The following is a 15,916-nucleotide window of genomic DNA, read 5'->3' as shown; positions in this document are numbered from 1 at the left end:
ATGGGAAATTCAGAAGTTTCTCCTATATCCCTGCTGTCAGAAGGTACCTCATTTCCAGGCTCCTGTAGATAGGAATTCCATCTCTAAAAACACTGTAGTATGCCAATGTGTTAATTTGTTATTCTGTGAGATTAATATGTAGTAGGAGGAGGCTGTATCCCTTTATCTTCAGCAGTTTTATGCTTATTTATGCTACAGACGTGCTACAGAGAGGGAGAGATATAAAATGCATGTTACATTATAATCAAGATTAAAAGGAATAAAGTACTTTTGTTTCTACTATCAAGTTTGGCCAGTGATAAAATATTTTCCAGGAGAACTGACAGCCCCATGCTGCTTTTTCCCAGGGATTGATGATTCTGACACTGGGGAGAAATTTCATTCACCCAAGTGCTGTGTCATTCCCATAAAGACACAACGCAAAATTCCCGCCTGCATGACAAGAAGTTTCTTGAGTATTATCAAGCTAAGCTCAAAGTGCCAGGATGCAAGTGAGCAGCAAAGAGATATTGATCACAGAGAAAAAATTTCCAATAGCAATTTTAAACCAGTCTTGCCAGAAGGCAGCTGGATTCCAGAGACTGTGACACCAGCTACTCCATCGTTCCTACTCCATCCCATGCCAGCAGATTTGGAAATCCTTAGGGATCCTCGATGCCAGTTTTTATTCACCACCCAGAAGAAATGTAGCTGGGTTTTTTCCCTTGTTTTCCTTGTTTCCCTTCTTGATCTGATAGTTCTTCGTGTTTTCATGGAGGAAAAAAAGTTATTAAGTGAGATCCCATTTAAGGATGTATGTACAGACTGACAATTTAGATGTTGTTCATCAGTTCCCAGATAAAATTTTCAGAAGAAACTAAGTGACTTAGGATCCTGCTTCTCAGTTGTAATTAAAATATTTAGGAATTTACATCACAGTGGAAGTCTGAGCCAGCCATGAACCTAGATTGCTGTTGCGAGTTAATTTAATTTAGGTCTCTCTAGGCTTTTTTGAAGATACTTTAGTTATTTTTTTTAATTGGGTGAGAACCTGAGAATGAGCTGAAGGAAGACTGAGTAGTACTCCATACATCTATATTCTGTGCTAAATATTGTGCAGTTTGGTCATTTCTCCAGTAAGAAGTAAGAAATTTGTTAGACCAAGATAAACTCACCAATGTCAAAAAAGTTTGCTTATGGGTGAAGAGCAGCAGCAGTTTTGAGGAAAAAATTCCTAATCCTTTATGCAATAGATCCAGGACACAGTGAACTAAATGCCATTTCTCCATCCTTTAAACATATATGCACTTAAACCAGCCTTCTGGGATATAGGAGTGTCTGTGCTGGAAGTTCGCCTGAAGTTTAAAGCACTAAAATAGCATTTCAGACATAGCAGAAGTCAACTGATTTTAGAGAAATTGTGACCATAGGATTAACTATTGCCCTCCCAAACGTTCAGCAACACAGTATTCTGCTCTCTTTGTCAGAGAGGAGAGAGCTGTTAGAGCTGAGGTGTGCTCAAAACTGCACAGTCAAAACAGCAGTGAATTTGAGCTGTCCTTTTGCATCCTAGTTTGCAGCATTAAGGAAAAACTGCATCAGCAGCTGGGATCAGTAGGAGGCAGGAATGAAAATGTGTGCCAAGTACACATCATGCCCTCCATCTTCAGAAATCTGGTGTATGCTTGCACAGACCCTTGCCTCCTAAGCTGACTCCTATTTCCTCATCCTGTCCTCCTCATACGTGCTGGCTGGGATGGCAGTGGGGGAAACCCCAGCTAAGTACAGACCACCAGGGAGACACTGGGCTTTTGCTGACTGTGAGCTGCTAATACCCCATGCCTGGAAAATGGTAATTATTATGGCATGCTTGTCTGCTTAAATTTTGGCTCTTTTCGTGGGTCAGCCCAAAAGCCAGAGCTGTGAAATGGTTTATAGCTCAGGTCCATTTCTCTCTTGCCTGTATTTTGCTTAGTGCATCTAGTTAGTTCTAAGTGATCAATCTTGTCAACAAGAAATTAGGAAGTATTTAGCTTCTCATTTCTCTGGATATAATGATAGATTCATAGACATTAAGTGGCTGGTGCTTACAGCTACCTCATTTTAGCATAAGCTGTGGCTAAAGCACCACATTTTGATTGTGAGACACAGGACTCAACCTCATGGCTCCAACTGTCATGTCTAACTCAGGTATGTATCTCAAGGGATAAAGACAAAATTAAAACAAATTCTACTCCTAATACTGTGAAATCTGATTAGTGCAGAAAGGGCAACTCTGAGCCGATATTTGATATGGTGATGATCACATTTAACCCCATTAGTCATTCCTGATTTGCTTAGCATGTGCATCATGCTGGACAAAAAAAAATTCAGAGGCCAAATCGATATGTTTCTTTTAACACTGGGTGTGCCCTTGGTTCTTTCAGTTCACAATGACCTCAAGTGCTGACATCCAGATTTGATCCAAGTTTTTATTCTACTTTACAGAGATAAGCAGAATAGGGAGCTCCTGATTCCAGCACTAAGGGAAGCAGGAGTTACAGCCATTCTGGTAATAGAATAAAGTTATTTTGTGCATCACAGTGTATCCAGTGGCACCATTAATTGTTCATTGATCCTCTCTACATAAAAGGTTACAGCAGGGCTGTTTGCCAGCATCAGTTAAGCAGAACAATAGTTGTGATTGTAAAAATATTGAATACTTTCTATGCTAATGTTTTGCCTTGTCACTGTTCTTTTTCTGCTGGTCTGCTCTGTTTTGACCTGTCATGAAACACCTGTTCTTTAAGTGGTGTCTTTGCATATTTCCCCTGTTAGTCTCTTTTTCTCTCTCTTCTTTGTGAAAACATAGTTCTGGCAGTGACTGAAAAACTTCACAACTGTTTTTCTTATTCCAAAAAAAGTCACCCTACCACCCACAAAGGAACCCACTTGGCTTTTCTTTATGACCCTGCCATTTTGCAGGTCTGTAAAGCACCCTACTCCCTAAAAACTGTGCAACCAGCCACTGTTGTGTTATTTCTTCCTCTCTTTGTAATTTTGGTTTTGGGTAAAACTGGATTTTTTTTTCTCTAGGACAATGATGCAGGGGGAGGAAGGGAGCAAAATTTTAAAAAGAGAAAAGCCTGATGGTCAGTAAATAATGAAAAACACTGACATAGCTAAAAAGGCTTCATGAATCAATGAGTCATCCTGACAAAGGCATGTTGTAGAGCTAAGAGTCAGGGAAACATCTAGACATTTGGCAAATCTAATGAGCTCAAATAACAGATATATTTAGCAGTGCTGTGTGACATGAAGGATGATTCTCATAGTCAGGTTAACCCTCTAACAATGGCAGGCATAATGCCAGTCTTAGAAGCACTGACTGAGATACTGGGCAGGAAAAGTCCTGTCTTCTTATGGGGAGAGATTGATGTAAACAGGTGCATAAATAATCTTTTTCCTATTCGACCCTTGTTTTTGTGAGAGTGACATCCACATGAAAAGCTGTAGTAAACTACTCAGCACAAGGTTATCCAAGCAGGCTCAGGGGAAAAAAAAGTATTTGTCCTAAGAATGATGATGATGTTTTTACACCTCTCAGCAAAGCAGATGTAAGGGGCTCCTTTTCTAATGTCATACAAAAAGCCCAATCCCAGACACAAGAGTGTCACTTCTGTGGAAGCAGGCCAGGATCAGTAACTATCTGTGCCACTCGAAGGTGTAGAAGAGCAGAGCAGAATTGTCAAAATCAGGCTTTATCATCTCTACAAGTTGTGAGGACAGTACAGTTCCAGGACCAGCCTATCAGGAACAGTCTTTCACTGCAGACAGAAAAGTGAACTGTACTGATCCAGAAGTCAGGAGATTGAGATTAAACATACCAGTAGCACAACAGGGAGGTGGAAGATTGGATTCAAGTATTTTATCTACTTTATGTACTTTAAGAGACTTATTTGTGCCTCTTCCGCAGTGAGGAAAACTGCTCTCTGGGGTTAGCTGTCAGTAGGGCAGGTACCACTCACCAATGGTATTTCTCAGGTTGGTACCTGGTAACTTGCAGTGTCTGGGTTAGAACAAAGAATTTTTTCACAACATAATTTCAGGGAATACCTTTGGTTTCCATTCTGTTTCAGAAAGAATTAAGAAAATTAGATAAGAGAAATTCCCTCTTTTTCTACCTGAAAACATTTCTCTATTTCACCTCTAAGTGATATGTCCAGTATGCCTCAAAGGTCCTCAGAGGGTCACTGAGACCTGAGATGTTTAGTTTATCTAACTAAACACCATCCTCAGGCACTCTGAGGGAGGTGGCTCTCTTTTTTTTGAGATTAACACAATGCCATTTTACCAGAGAAAAGAGGTTAACTCTGATATTGATAGTTCTGCTAACTGCTCAATTATTTTCACCCCAGGATAGGAAAAGTCTATGACAGACACTAGAGCAAAGAGAAAATAGAAAGATTAGGAAACATGAAACTGAAAGGCAGCAAAAGCTGGCTCAGTCTCACCAGTATTAATTGAAAGGATATTTCCAATAACTTTTGTTTTTGTTAAAGAAGAGCACAGTTTTCCAATACTGGATTAGAATTTAGATTAAGTCTAGCCTTTATTGTGACTTTGTTGTAGTCTTGACCACTCAATCATTGTGCAGTTGGGTCCCTTTCAGAGAAATGGGGTTCACATAGCTTTGCCAGTGATTGTACAGTTTCCCACAAGGCAGAAACCCAGTGTGGTTCCCTCTGTCCCCAGAAAGGGTCGATGAGCCCCAAGCTGAAATCACAAAATGTTGTCACCGTGTTGTCTCTATTTGTGAGTGATTTGTTAGCACAGGATAACCAGGATCCATGTTTTGGGCTGGCCCAAAAAGCTCTGACAGTAACATTAATATTGCATTTCAAACATAGGCTTGCTTTGTACTGCTGCATCTGGCCATCCTATAGCCACCACAAAAGGCACCACACGGCTAAGTTGGTGACCAGGCTGCATAAAATTTCAAGCATTTGCAGGGCATTATTTGTGAACACTCTCCAGAGTGAGAATGATACAATTCATTAGAAAATGAGTTTTCAGATAAATTTACACAGGAGAAAGAACTGACATTTCTTGAAGGAATCACTGCAAATTATTTATGTGTTTTAAGTCAAAATTGACTATGAAAGGTCGTTCGTCCCACAGCTGGTGGAGCGATTTATAGCTGATAAAAATGGTAGCATTCAGGCAGCCAATCTCTATCAAAACCAAACAAATTTATTACAGTGTCTCAAAGCTTAATACTTCCTTCACAGAGCAAAACCACAAAATATGTGTAAGTTATGTTAGTAGCATTTGTCAATGGCCAAAAAAGAGAGGTTTTGAGATGGAAGGAATTCCATACAACATACCTTCTGTGCATTTAGTGAACATCAAAAATCAGCATATTCTAACTGCAATGTTTCTTGTTGCAGTTTTCTGGAAAGACAGTTTATCCTGAAATGTCAGCACACAGAAAGATGGAGGTAGGAGTACTGGACTATCCCACCAGTCCCTTTTCATTCCTGTTTTATAATCCAAACAGTAAAGCAAAGCAGATTTGTGAAGGAAAACAGAAACCTTACTGTTAGTATTTGGAAGTGCCAGGCTTTAAAAAGAAATCAAAATACAAGTCACAGATGAGTTATCAGTCCCTAATCTTGCCCTGATGATCTATGTATTTTATTAAAAATCTATGAACCCAAAAGTGTAAGTCTTAAAGGCTTGCAAAGTCTCCAGCAGATGGGGTTTTGTTTGTGCATCACCATTGGGCCACATTTGCTCAGCCTGGCATCTATTTTTTCCTCTGCCCCAAAATATTATTATTATAATTTGTATGCTTAAGTGCCAGATTTTCTGATTTTTCTGAGCTGCTTTCATCACTAGAACAGGCAAAACTGGCTTTAAGCCACTTATATATTCCCCTGGAGTCTGGAGACAGCCAGATGTCAGTCCAATACCTTGCATAAATTACAGCAGCCTCAGGAATGTTCTGCCTGGTTATCCACACACACAAAGGGCTACTCTGGTGCCCAAGAACAATCAAGAAAGCAGAGTGCTCCAATTAAGTTTCTTTATTTCCCGATATCTCCTTTCCATTAGGGGAACACAAAGAACAGTGTGGTTCTTGGAAGTTCCTGCTTTATGCCTTGAAACGATATAATTTTTAGTAAGAGCCATAAAAGGCAAGAGGTACCAGTTTTGTGATATTGTGGTGCTGGAACACAGAGAATGCAGCATCACTGAAATTTTATTAGCAAGAATGGTATTTTTCTTTCTCCTGGTATCAAATGATACAGGAGAGTAAGCTCTGCTTTCCATAATATATTAAGTATATGCTATGACATCAATGAGATATTTTTCCACCTAATGTATCTTATATCTCAGTAATTTAGGATGCAGTCTTGCTACCTTTTCTGGGGACCTGAATTACACCAGCTAAGTGCAGATGCAAAATTACATTCATAATTTTACAGGTTTAAAAAATATATTTGTGTTAACGACAGACAATTGAATATAATATGTGTAGGTGAATGCATATAGAGGATGTAAATTCTGACTGGTTTTCAAGGGAGCATCCGTAAAACATTGCCAAAGGGAGAGAACTGTGTGATATAATCCATCTCAGACATTATTTCATGATCAAGGTAATTTTTCTGTCCCTGTGGCAATATTTTACACAAATAATGCTAAAGAAAACTGTCCCTATTTGTTTCATCATGCTTCTGAATGTAAATCTTAATTTGAAGTGTCTTCTGAAACAGAAAGTGAATGCTGATTTGAAGAGCTTGTGTCTGCAAACACGGTGTGGGAGAGGCAATGCCTGAATCACCAGGAAACAGCAATTACATCTGCTGTAAAATCATCTCCCATGCAGAGAGAATCAAGAAGAAGAGCAGAGAGATATATCTGTGCACAGTGGTATGTGTCTTTAGTACACAATGTCTATTTTCCTTCTATTTATATCTTGCAATTTCTTGAAACACTTACCCCAATCAGGTGGTTAATATTTTGTATGTCTCCTCCTTATTCTATGTCCCAGTCCTTTGACCTGTATCTCTTCTAAGGATTCTTTTGCTATATGGTCCTGAGCATATACATTTTATATAAAGAATATGACATAATCTTTGGCATGAAAAAATGAGGTGTAAAGACTTTTTTAATTATTGTATCAATATGCATAATAGGGTTGAATTAAGATCACTAAGACAGCCTTAAATATGAATTTTTATTGCATGCCTTGAAATTGCATCTATATTCCTTTTGTGTATTTCCTAAAAATGTGATTTTCCAAGTTTTTAAATTATCAAATGAGGAAAAAGGATAGACTTCGTAGAGTATCTATTGCACAGAGAAATGCTGACATCCACACAAATCACTGGGGGGTTGGAAACCTGAAATCTGCCTCTGCCACTAAGCTTAAAACAGAAACTGATAGTGGTAGATGATTGTCATCCTTTCTATGAAGAGGTCTGAAGGAGAACCAGCAGCTTTTCCAGAGGGTTTTGCAGGGATTTGCTTTATAGCAGACTGACACATAAACAAATGCATTGAATGAAAATGTGGGCTGCTCTTGTGGGCACTGCCAAAGCCTGGCCACAAAACAAGTGTTAAGTGTTTCTAAAAGTCAAAACCTTACTCTAAACCATGAAGCATTAGAAATTTCAAGAAACAACTTCTCCACCATTTTTCTTTCTTTTTTTTTTTCTTTTTCTTTAACTACTACAAAACCAAACCAAACCACCTCTGGTTTGTTTTGTTTTGTTTTTTCCCCAACTTCATCCATGAAACTAGCTTCTCTTTAAGAAAAAACATTTGAAACAGGCACAAAATGCAAAATATTAAACACACAGTTTGTTAAAGATAAGAAAAATTATTGGCAGCTGGAAAGCAATCCTCTCTAATGGGATGTGTCAGACTGATGTTGGCTTTCAGCCTCTGCCTATAGCACCTGAGGGAGTTTGAGAAATATTTCAGACTTCAGAAAGTCTTCAGTATAGAACTGGAAGCATAGTAACTTATGCTTTTTTTGGAAATCATACACATGGCCTTCAATATAAAAAAAAAGCCCCCCACAAATATTAATAAATTAAATGAGGTAAATGTTTATCAGATGTTTCCCTTGTTCAAGATACTTTCATCTGAAGCTTGAGATAAATTGGTAACACAGTATAATAAGGACCCTTCACCCTCTACAGGTGTTGGTTTTACACATGGGGTTCTTGATTATTTTGTTTCTTGGGTTTTTTTGAGAAATACTCATCTGGATTTATTTTTGCCCGTTACGATTTACTAAATCTGTTCTTCTTGGCATTGTGACTAGGTCTTGCGAAATTTTAAGCTTTTTATATATATATATTATTTTTTTTTTCTTTTTAAGGGAGTAATTTTGTATTTGCAACAGTGTATTTAGAGCTCCTCTCTATAATCAGCTTCTGAGACTTCTTTTACCCTTTTTCTGGGTATCTGAGACCAGAAAATAAAGATATGTTAATTAGACATGGTTGTTTTCTAATTGGGGAACAGATGGCAAGATGCTCTAGTATTTTAATGGTGACTGAGGCAGGTTTTGGGGTAATACTTTTGTTTAAGTGCCTGGAAATTGTATAAGCACAGCTCAGTTGCTCCTGTTACGTAGCTGTCTGAGACTGACTGGCTGTCTCAGGACATAGTCACACATCCTCTTACAGCTCCAGCTGTTCCAGCTGAGACATTTACTCCCCACAGCTGTTCATCACCGCATCCAAACTGGAAATCTTTACCACCCATCTGATTTATTGGTGGAGAAGCTCTCACAGGCAGTCCCTAGCCTGCTCTAACCAGGCTAAGTACCACGGTGGAATTGCTGTGCCTCTTTACCTGCAATGCCAGGGAGCAGCAGAGCCTCCAGATGGGAGGGTAAGAGCATTCACTGCTCAGGCTGGGAGGAGGAATGAGGTGGGAGAGATAAAGCCACCTCTTTGGGAATTGCTATTAAGGACAGGATGAAAGGCGTGTCCAGCCTCTGGGAATGACAGCCCGCTGCTGCTGCAGTGTTCATGCAGAACATCCAGATGCTTCTGCTTCATTTTTGCCTTGGAAAACATCCAAAATCTACCAGCTACTCTCAAGGCCCTTGCTTTGAATGAGTTTGGAGCTGTTTATATCTATGGAAAGTTAATCACATTTCCAGAGCACTGCAGGGCAAGATCTTGAGAATATTTTTCTTTCTGAAACAGGCTTTTATTGCCATCACAGTGAGTGGAGAAATAATAAAAAGGTGACATTGGCAAAAAAGACTCATTGTCACTAGATGATTTGACCAGCTCCACCAAGAAAAGGCAGCGAGAGAGGGATTTCAAGGAAAAATATGTTTCACATTAGGATATGAGCATGCTGTATTCCTCTCCTCCCATGAGATATTCCTCTCCTCCCTTTCTCCCTACCAAATTTCCCCACAGAAAATAAACTGCACTCCTGTTAATTTTAGAAATGTTGAAGTCTCCAAAGCAGAGGCCTGTCATTATTTCTTGGACAGGGAAGGGTCTACACATTGTAAGTAGCAGCTGAGCCCAGAAGCTGTAGCTGTCCTCTCAGTGATCCATGCAGGAAGCAAAGATAATAGACTGAAGTAAAATATTTTTTTAAATCATAAAAAAAAAAAAAAGGCAGATTTTAATTTTTATAGTGAAATGTCAGAAAGAACACAAAAACAAAACCAAAAACGGCAAACAAACAAAACATATATAATGCTTCCATCTGAAGTTACTTGGCTGGTAAAGGTAAACATTTGTGTAGCATAGTATTGCTGTTTTCTGGTCTTCTGCCATCTCTTCACTTTCTCCTCCTCTAAGGCACAAAGATGGATTTGATGACTCCTAATTTCTATGATTCTATCATAGCATCTCACAGTTTTCTAGCTAAAATTCTTGTCAGTGTGAAATGAAAGATTTAGAAGAAGAAATGTACTGAACAGAAGTGAAAATGCCAGGGTGAGATCTAACCTAAGCTGAAAGTATATGTCACAGAATTTTTTTTTTATCAGCTATCAAACTAAAAAATAAAGGATTAAAAATGTGAAAAGCTGAAAGTACTGAGTATCAGAACTATACATGGTGATGGTTCTGTGCACAGAATCATCTTTGCTATTATAAGATTTAGAAAACTCATGGAAAAGTCTGTCATTCCTGTGGTTCTCAGACCACATTATTGGACTTTCCATATCTCCTCAGATCTGTTGGGGCAATCTGAGGCATGTGTGTGGGGGGAAATGAGAATTTTTCATCTTTTTGCAAACAAAATAACTGGGTATGTCTTGAGTTGGCAGGAAAAATCTTGTCCTCAAACATGTTCATAACCTGATGTTTTAGTAGTACAAGTTTTTTAGTAGTAGGAGAATCAAAAGCAAATTTGTTCATACCAACTATTGCACAATATTTTCCCACTCTTTCACAACACTCTGAAAACAATGCCAGTAGAAGGTACACAAGTTCATGAAGTCATATGCCCTTCAAGCTTATCATATGTACTTGGATCTGTATCATTAAGGTTTCACAGTCTTTATAGCTTTCTTGATAGTGAATAATGTGTATTTCAGTCGGGGACTGATATAGGTGTTGTTCACATAACTTTTGACACAGTTGGATCCCTGTAACTTTATACCTGTTGCAGTGATAAAAACATTAATAGATGAATGTGCTCTTCTGAAACTGCCCAAACAATGGAAAATAGTTTATGGCTTTGGATATATTTTTGACTGTGTTACATTCATGTATCACTCCTCTTTTCAAAAATTCTCATCCATATTTTTCAGATTGATTTCCCAAGAGAATTTACTCAGTTTCTCTGGGGGAAACTGGCTGTTAAGGCTAAATCTGGTCACAACCCAGAGGACCAGTTTCTAGCCCAAGCCTATTTAGGAAGGGAATGGCAATTTGTTTTCAGTGACTTCACTCACTCGTTCTGCAATATTTCCAGTAAATGTAGGCGTTGCTCTTCTGGTGTGAACTCATCACATCATTCCTAATGTGGTCCTAACTGAAATTTTATATTACTTACTGAAATATGTACTTTTCTTTATATGTTCTTTATCTCTCATACTATTATGCTGAATCACTATAAAATGAAAAAAATCTGATGAGCTATCCACAAAAAAAAAAAAAAAAAAAAAAAAAAAAAAAAAAAAAAAAAAAAGCAACATTAGATCATCACAACTGGTGCTGTTAAATCAAATGTAAATACCCAGTCATTAACCAGCAGATCCAAAACACTGCCAAATAGTTTTTGGTCGCCGTGTTTACACAGTGACAGATTCTCATGTTAGTCATATCCTTCTGAACAAATGTTTTGGATGGATTCTTAAATCAGTGTCCACAAGGAAATAGAGGGAGGCAGCCAAACACAGTTGAACGTCTGCCATTGACAAAGGTTAAGCATTTACAGTCACTCTCTGCCTAAGTATTCTAAGGAAATAGTAAGGAGTGAAAAACAGAAGGCAAGGATGTTCTGTACTCTTGGCAACAATGCAGTAAGGGCGACAGAAGTAATTCCAAAATAGCCAGCTACTGGGCCAGGTCTGTTCCCATTAACGTCACTGGTAAAACTCCCTTTAGGTCTAAAGGGACTAGGATGGGGCAACTGGTCCTTCAAGTGACTAAGGAAAAAATATGAGGTCTTGACTCTTCTCTTTTTGCTTCCACTTTTTGTTCATGAAGAATCCCTATGGGACTGAATAAAACTAAGTCAGGATGTAAAGTATGTGCCTCCACCAGACTATCAGGAAGGCTAATAACATACTGCATCCTCTAAATTTCCCTGAAAAACTATACCCATTTTCTCCATCTCTTTTCTAGCCACTCATAATATTATCCTGCCCCAATTAGTTTCACTCACAAAAATCAGCTGGATTACAGCAATGGAAGAATATTTTTGGGTGAAAATAAAATTTAAACCAAGGTGGATTTTACTGTTTCAGTCCTCACATCACACAACTCTAGGTCCACATATATCTGGGATGACTTTTTGGTCACTGGCCTGACATTTAAACCTTAACCCTCACATAAACCTTATGCAGATGGATGGACGGAATTCACTGACATAATTCTGCTCTGACATCTCTATAGTACATTGAAGATACCTGCAGGCATCCCAAGGCATGGAAAGTCATGGACAACTGCTTCAGGCACACAGGACACAGGGGACATACCCTTCCTCACCAAGGACAATACAATTTTTTGTTTTCACTGTTTTTCTTCATTTTCTTTGTTTTTCAGATTAAAGTGAAACCTGAAAGATTTACAGCAACACTCCTGTAGATTTTTTTTAAATAAATGCAAAGTAGGGAAGATATATTTACTTAAAATTTAGACCCTTACCTGCTTTTAGCCTACAGTGTTTCACTTTTTTTATCCTTTAATGAGCAAGGGATGATGATATATGCATAAGCTGAAAATATAAATCTTACTCGTAAAGTCTGACAGTATCTGAAGAACAGAAAATTGTTTTCTCAAACATCTAATTTGTTGTTAAAGAAAGTAGCACTGAGGAGATACAGGCATTGAGCAGCACACTACTTTAGCCTTTTTAGGTTTGTAAAGATAATTTAGTTTCTATAAATTAGGATATGCTTCAGCACACGCTGTAGTCAATGGTAAGACCTGTGAAGAGCAGTGGAAGACAGCTTGGGCTTTTAATGTCTGTGCAGCACAGAGGCAGTGGACCTGTGAGGTACCTACTGCACTGTGGCAGAGGCGAGGGCAGGGAGCTACAGTGACACAAGGATCAGCTGGCATCGTGGAACCCACATCTCCTGCTCCTTCTGGTTATCAGAAGAAAGAGAAAATGAGAGGGAGTGAGGTAAACTTTTCATGTCCAGGCCCACTATTGTCCCAGACACCATTTAATTCCCATCACATGTCCATACAAAAACCATCTGATGGGAAACTGTGTGGGGCCCTGTAAGAATGAAGCCTCTTGCAGTCAGCCAGACCTCCCAAAATCCACCTCTTGCCCCATGAGCTTGGAGTCCACCTTTCCCCATTTTTGCCATGATTTTGCTCTAGCAAGGAACAGCTACAACTTATTCCTCAGTGCACAAAAACCCATTCAAAAGGGAGTGGAATATTTGCCTGTCACTGGCCTTTAGCCTTTAGAGAGAACTTCAAAAGTTTTTAGTGAAGCTCTAAGAAACGTGGTCTAGTGGAAGGTATCCCATGGCAGGGGGTGGAACTAAATGATCTTTAAGATCCTTTTCAACCCAAGATGTTCTGTGGTTCTATGGATCTGGGCCACAATTTCAACTCTGACACAAAAAACCTTCATTCACCAAGACTGAGATATGGCAACCAACACTTCTGCTCATATTGTAGTATAACTGACCAGGGTACCACTTTTTTTTTTTTTACCACATTTTTAAGTTCTCTTGAATCACTAGCAATATCCATGAACAGTAGTGATGGGAGGCAAACTTGCCATATTTTAGTTCAAAGTGTAACCTAGAAAAGGATATGTCTGCTCAGACATGCAGAATTAACCACTAAAGTTTTCCTTAGTTAAGGACTGCTAACTAAATCCACAGCTAGCCCAGATGGGGCTACTTTTCATGTTAAAATGTTGAGTTGAAGAAATATGTATCTCAGCCATAAAAACTATCCTGAGAACTAAATTCAGGGTAATCTTCTCCTGGCACTATATCTGAAGTGGATTTAAAATATATATTTCTAACAACATTGCATTTGTCAGGCTATTGGTTTAAAAATTTTAGAACAAAGGAACAAAGAACTGGAAATCTTCCAGAAGAAGAGATAATTTGATGATTCCCCATATAAATCTAACATTTCTTCATCTTTTATAAATGGAATTTTGCAGGTCATTAGTCCCTTAATGTACTATAGCTATTAGTTGTAGTGAGTGTGTGTGTGTGGGTGTGTGTATGTGTGTGTGTGTGTGTGTGTGGGCGCAAAAAAAAAAAAAAAGCATTAAAATGGTTGAGATACAGAGAAAATTGACTGCTGCATAGTCACCACTTTTAATAAAGATTTTTACTACACCCTTGGTATTATGGATCTATAATATGCAAATGTGTAGCATCATTAATATGCATTTGCTGCATACACCCTCCATAACAGAGTATGTTATGGGAATACAAATTAAAAACAATATACTCGACTCAGCTAAATTTTAATGGCCCATTGTATGAGTGATCCCCAGTTGGGAGGTACCTAAGCCCTTTGTCTTCAATACTTCCCTTCCTCCCCCAATCCATTTTCTTTATTTGCTCTTGTTTTCACTGACACCTCCACAGCTGAATTAGTTAGGTCTCAGCATAAAAAGTAAAGTTAATATGAAGATTCTTTGTTACCTTCAACAGGGTCAGCTGGCACAAGAACCAAAAGCTGAGTCCTGGAAATTAGTTCAGCCAAGAGTGCCCATAGTGGGATAGGCTGTGCAGCCCAATCTTCTGTGTTAACATACCCTGAGGTTACTTTGGCTTGTATTTGCTGCTGAAGGGAGCATTACCTAACAGAGGTGAGTCATTTGAGAACATCCCCTGGCACACTTCTGTTCTCACCTTCCCTTCCTGGCTGCCTGTCCAGGGAAAAGAAGCTTCTGATACCTTCCCCTCCATCCATCTCTGGAGGGACAAGATCACTTCATCTGGCAAACCAGACCAAGAGCTCCCTCACTGACTCACATATACCAGGAGCTTAAGTTTTGACAGTGGATGCAATCACTGCCCCAAGTTTTCCCTTCTGACTCTCTACCAGAGTCAGCAATTGTGCAGCAAGGACGGACATAAAAATGAAGCATCTTTAAAGCACTGCAAATTACAGCCCAGCATTTTAATGTCAACTGGTATTGACTGAGGCTTGACCTAAGATGAGCCTCAAAGCGAAGCCTTGCAGGATACAGTTCACAGGCAGAGCAGACAGGGACCCTGCTGGCATTAGGAAAAGCAGATGTCACCCAAAATGAAGTTACCCATCCTTATTAGCCAGTGCATGCAATCAAACCTAATAACGAGCTTGCTGTTCTCATCAGTGCTTTTTTGCCTGCAGGCTCTAAACTTCGTAGATCAGATGCACCTCCAACCACACTGTGGGGACAGTGTCATCTGACAGTGACTGTGAAAAGGATTGGAAGGGAAGGTAATTTCTTCCACTGCCCCAGTTAAACCTAGCAAAGAATTGGGTAAAAGTCCTTAGTGGATGCTAAGAGTTTAACATACTGCCAGTTTATCCTCAAGTATTTAAGGCAAATCAAAGATACGCTTCTATAAACTGGAGCATTTAAAAAAAAACACAGGCACTTTTACAGTTTTCTTTATTCAGTAATGGATTTTTATTTATTCAGTAATGGATTCCAATGTTATTTTCCTTTATTTAACAATGACTGTCCCAGAGCTTAATCCTTCCAAAATGCAATACAGAGAAAAATAACACAGCAAGATGCACTCTGCTAATTGGGCTTCCCAATATGGTGTGAGGACATTTGTCACTCAGCCTGCTTATTCAGTGCTGCATATTCAAGCTGTTTCAGCAGGTCTAGCTACTCTTGTGGGAAATTAAGCTGCAATCAGATTCTGCAGTCATCCAGGTCTAGACTGTGATATTGATCACAGAGCAGACAAACTGAAGGAAGAAGGTTGAAATGGCCACTTTTTATAAGAGCACAGTTACTTGACAGAAAGTGATCTTTTGCAGATGCAAATCTACTATGCAAGGTGTAATGTGGTTGATTCCAAAAGCTGTGAAACAGCTTGGAAGCCAAAACATAAGAAAGATTCCATTTATTTTATATGTCTGTCTCATGTCACCTTGAATGTCCATGAATCTGAGTTACACCAAACCTTGGAGTTTGGTGTAATTCAGGATCTCTTTCAGATTTGTAGTCATTAATCACAATGTCTTTCATGGAAATTTCATCACAGATGTATAAGAAAAAGCATGCCACCCTGATGCAAAAT

At 38.9% G+C, this 15,916-nt stretch overlaps 1 long non-coding RNA gene across 1 annotated transcript; it reads left to right on the top strand.

Annotated features, from left to right (window-relative positions):
* Window positions 1-5,309: 5,309 nt before the first annotated feature.
* Window positions 5,310-15,093, top strand: LOC120505138. Its single transcript, XR_005628170.1, has 4 exons — window positions 5,310-5,459; window positions 6,738-6,894; window positions 14,321-14,478; window positions 15,009-15,093. It is a non-coding gene; the product is annotated as an uncharacterized LOC120505138 (long non-coding RNA).
* Window positions 15,094-15,916: the final 823 nt, after the last annotated feature.

This window comes from Passer montanus, unplaced genomic scaffold (assembly GCF_014805655.1).
Source record: "Passer montanus isolate IOZ18808 unplaced genomic scaffold, ASM1480565v1 scaffold33, whole genome shotgun sequence".
NCBI classification, from domain to species: domain Eukaryota; kingdom Metazoa; phylum Chordata; class Aves; order Passeriformes; family Passeridae; genus Passer; species Passer montanus.
Note: the sequence above shows the minus strand (reverse complement) of the source record. Positions and strands in the feature narration are given on the sequence as shown.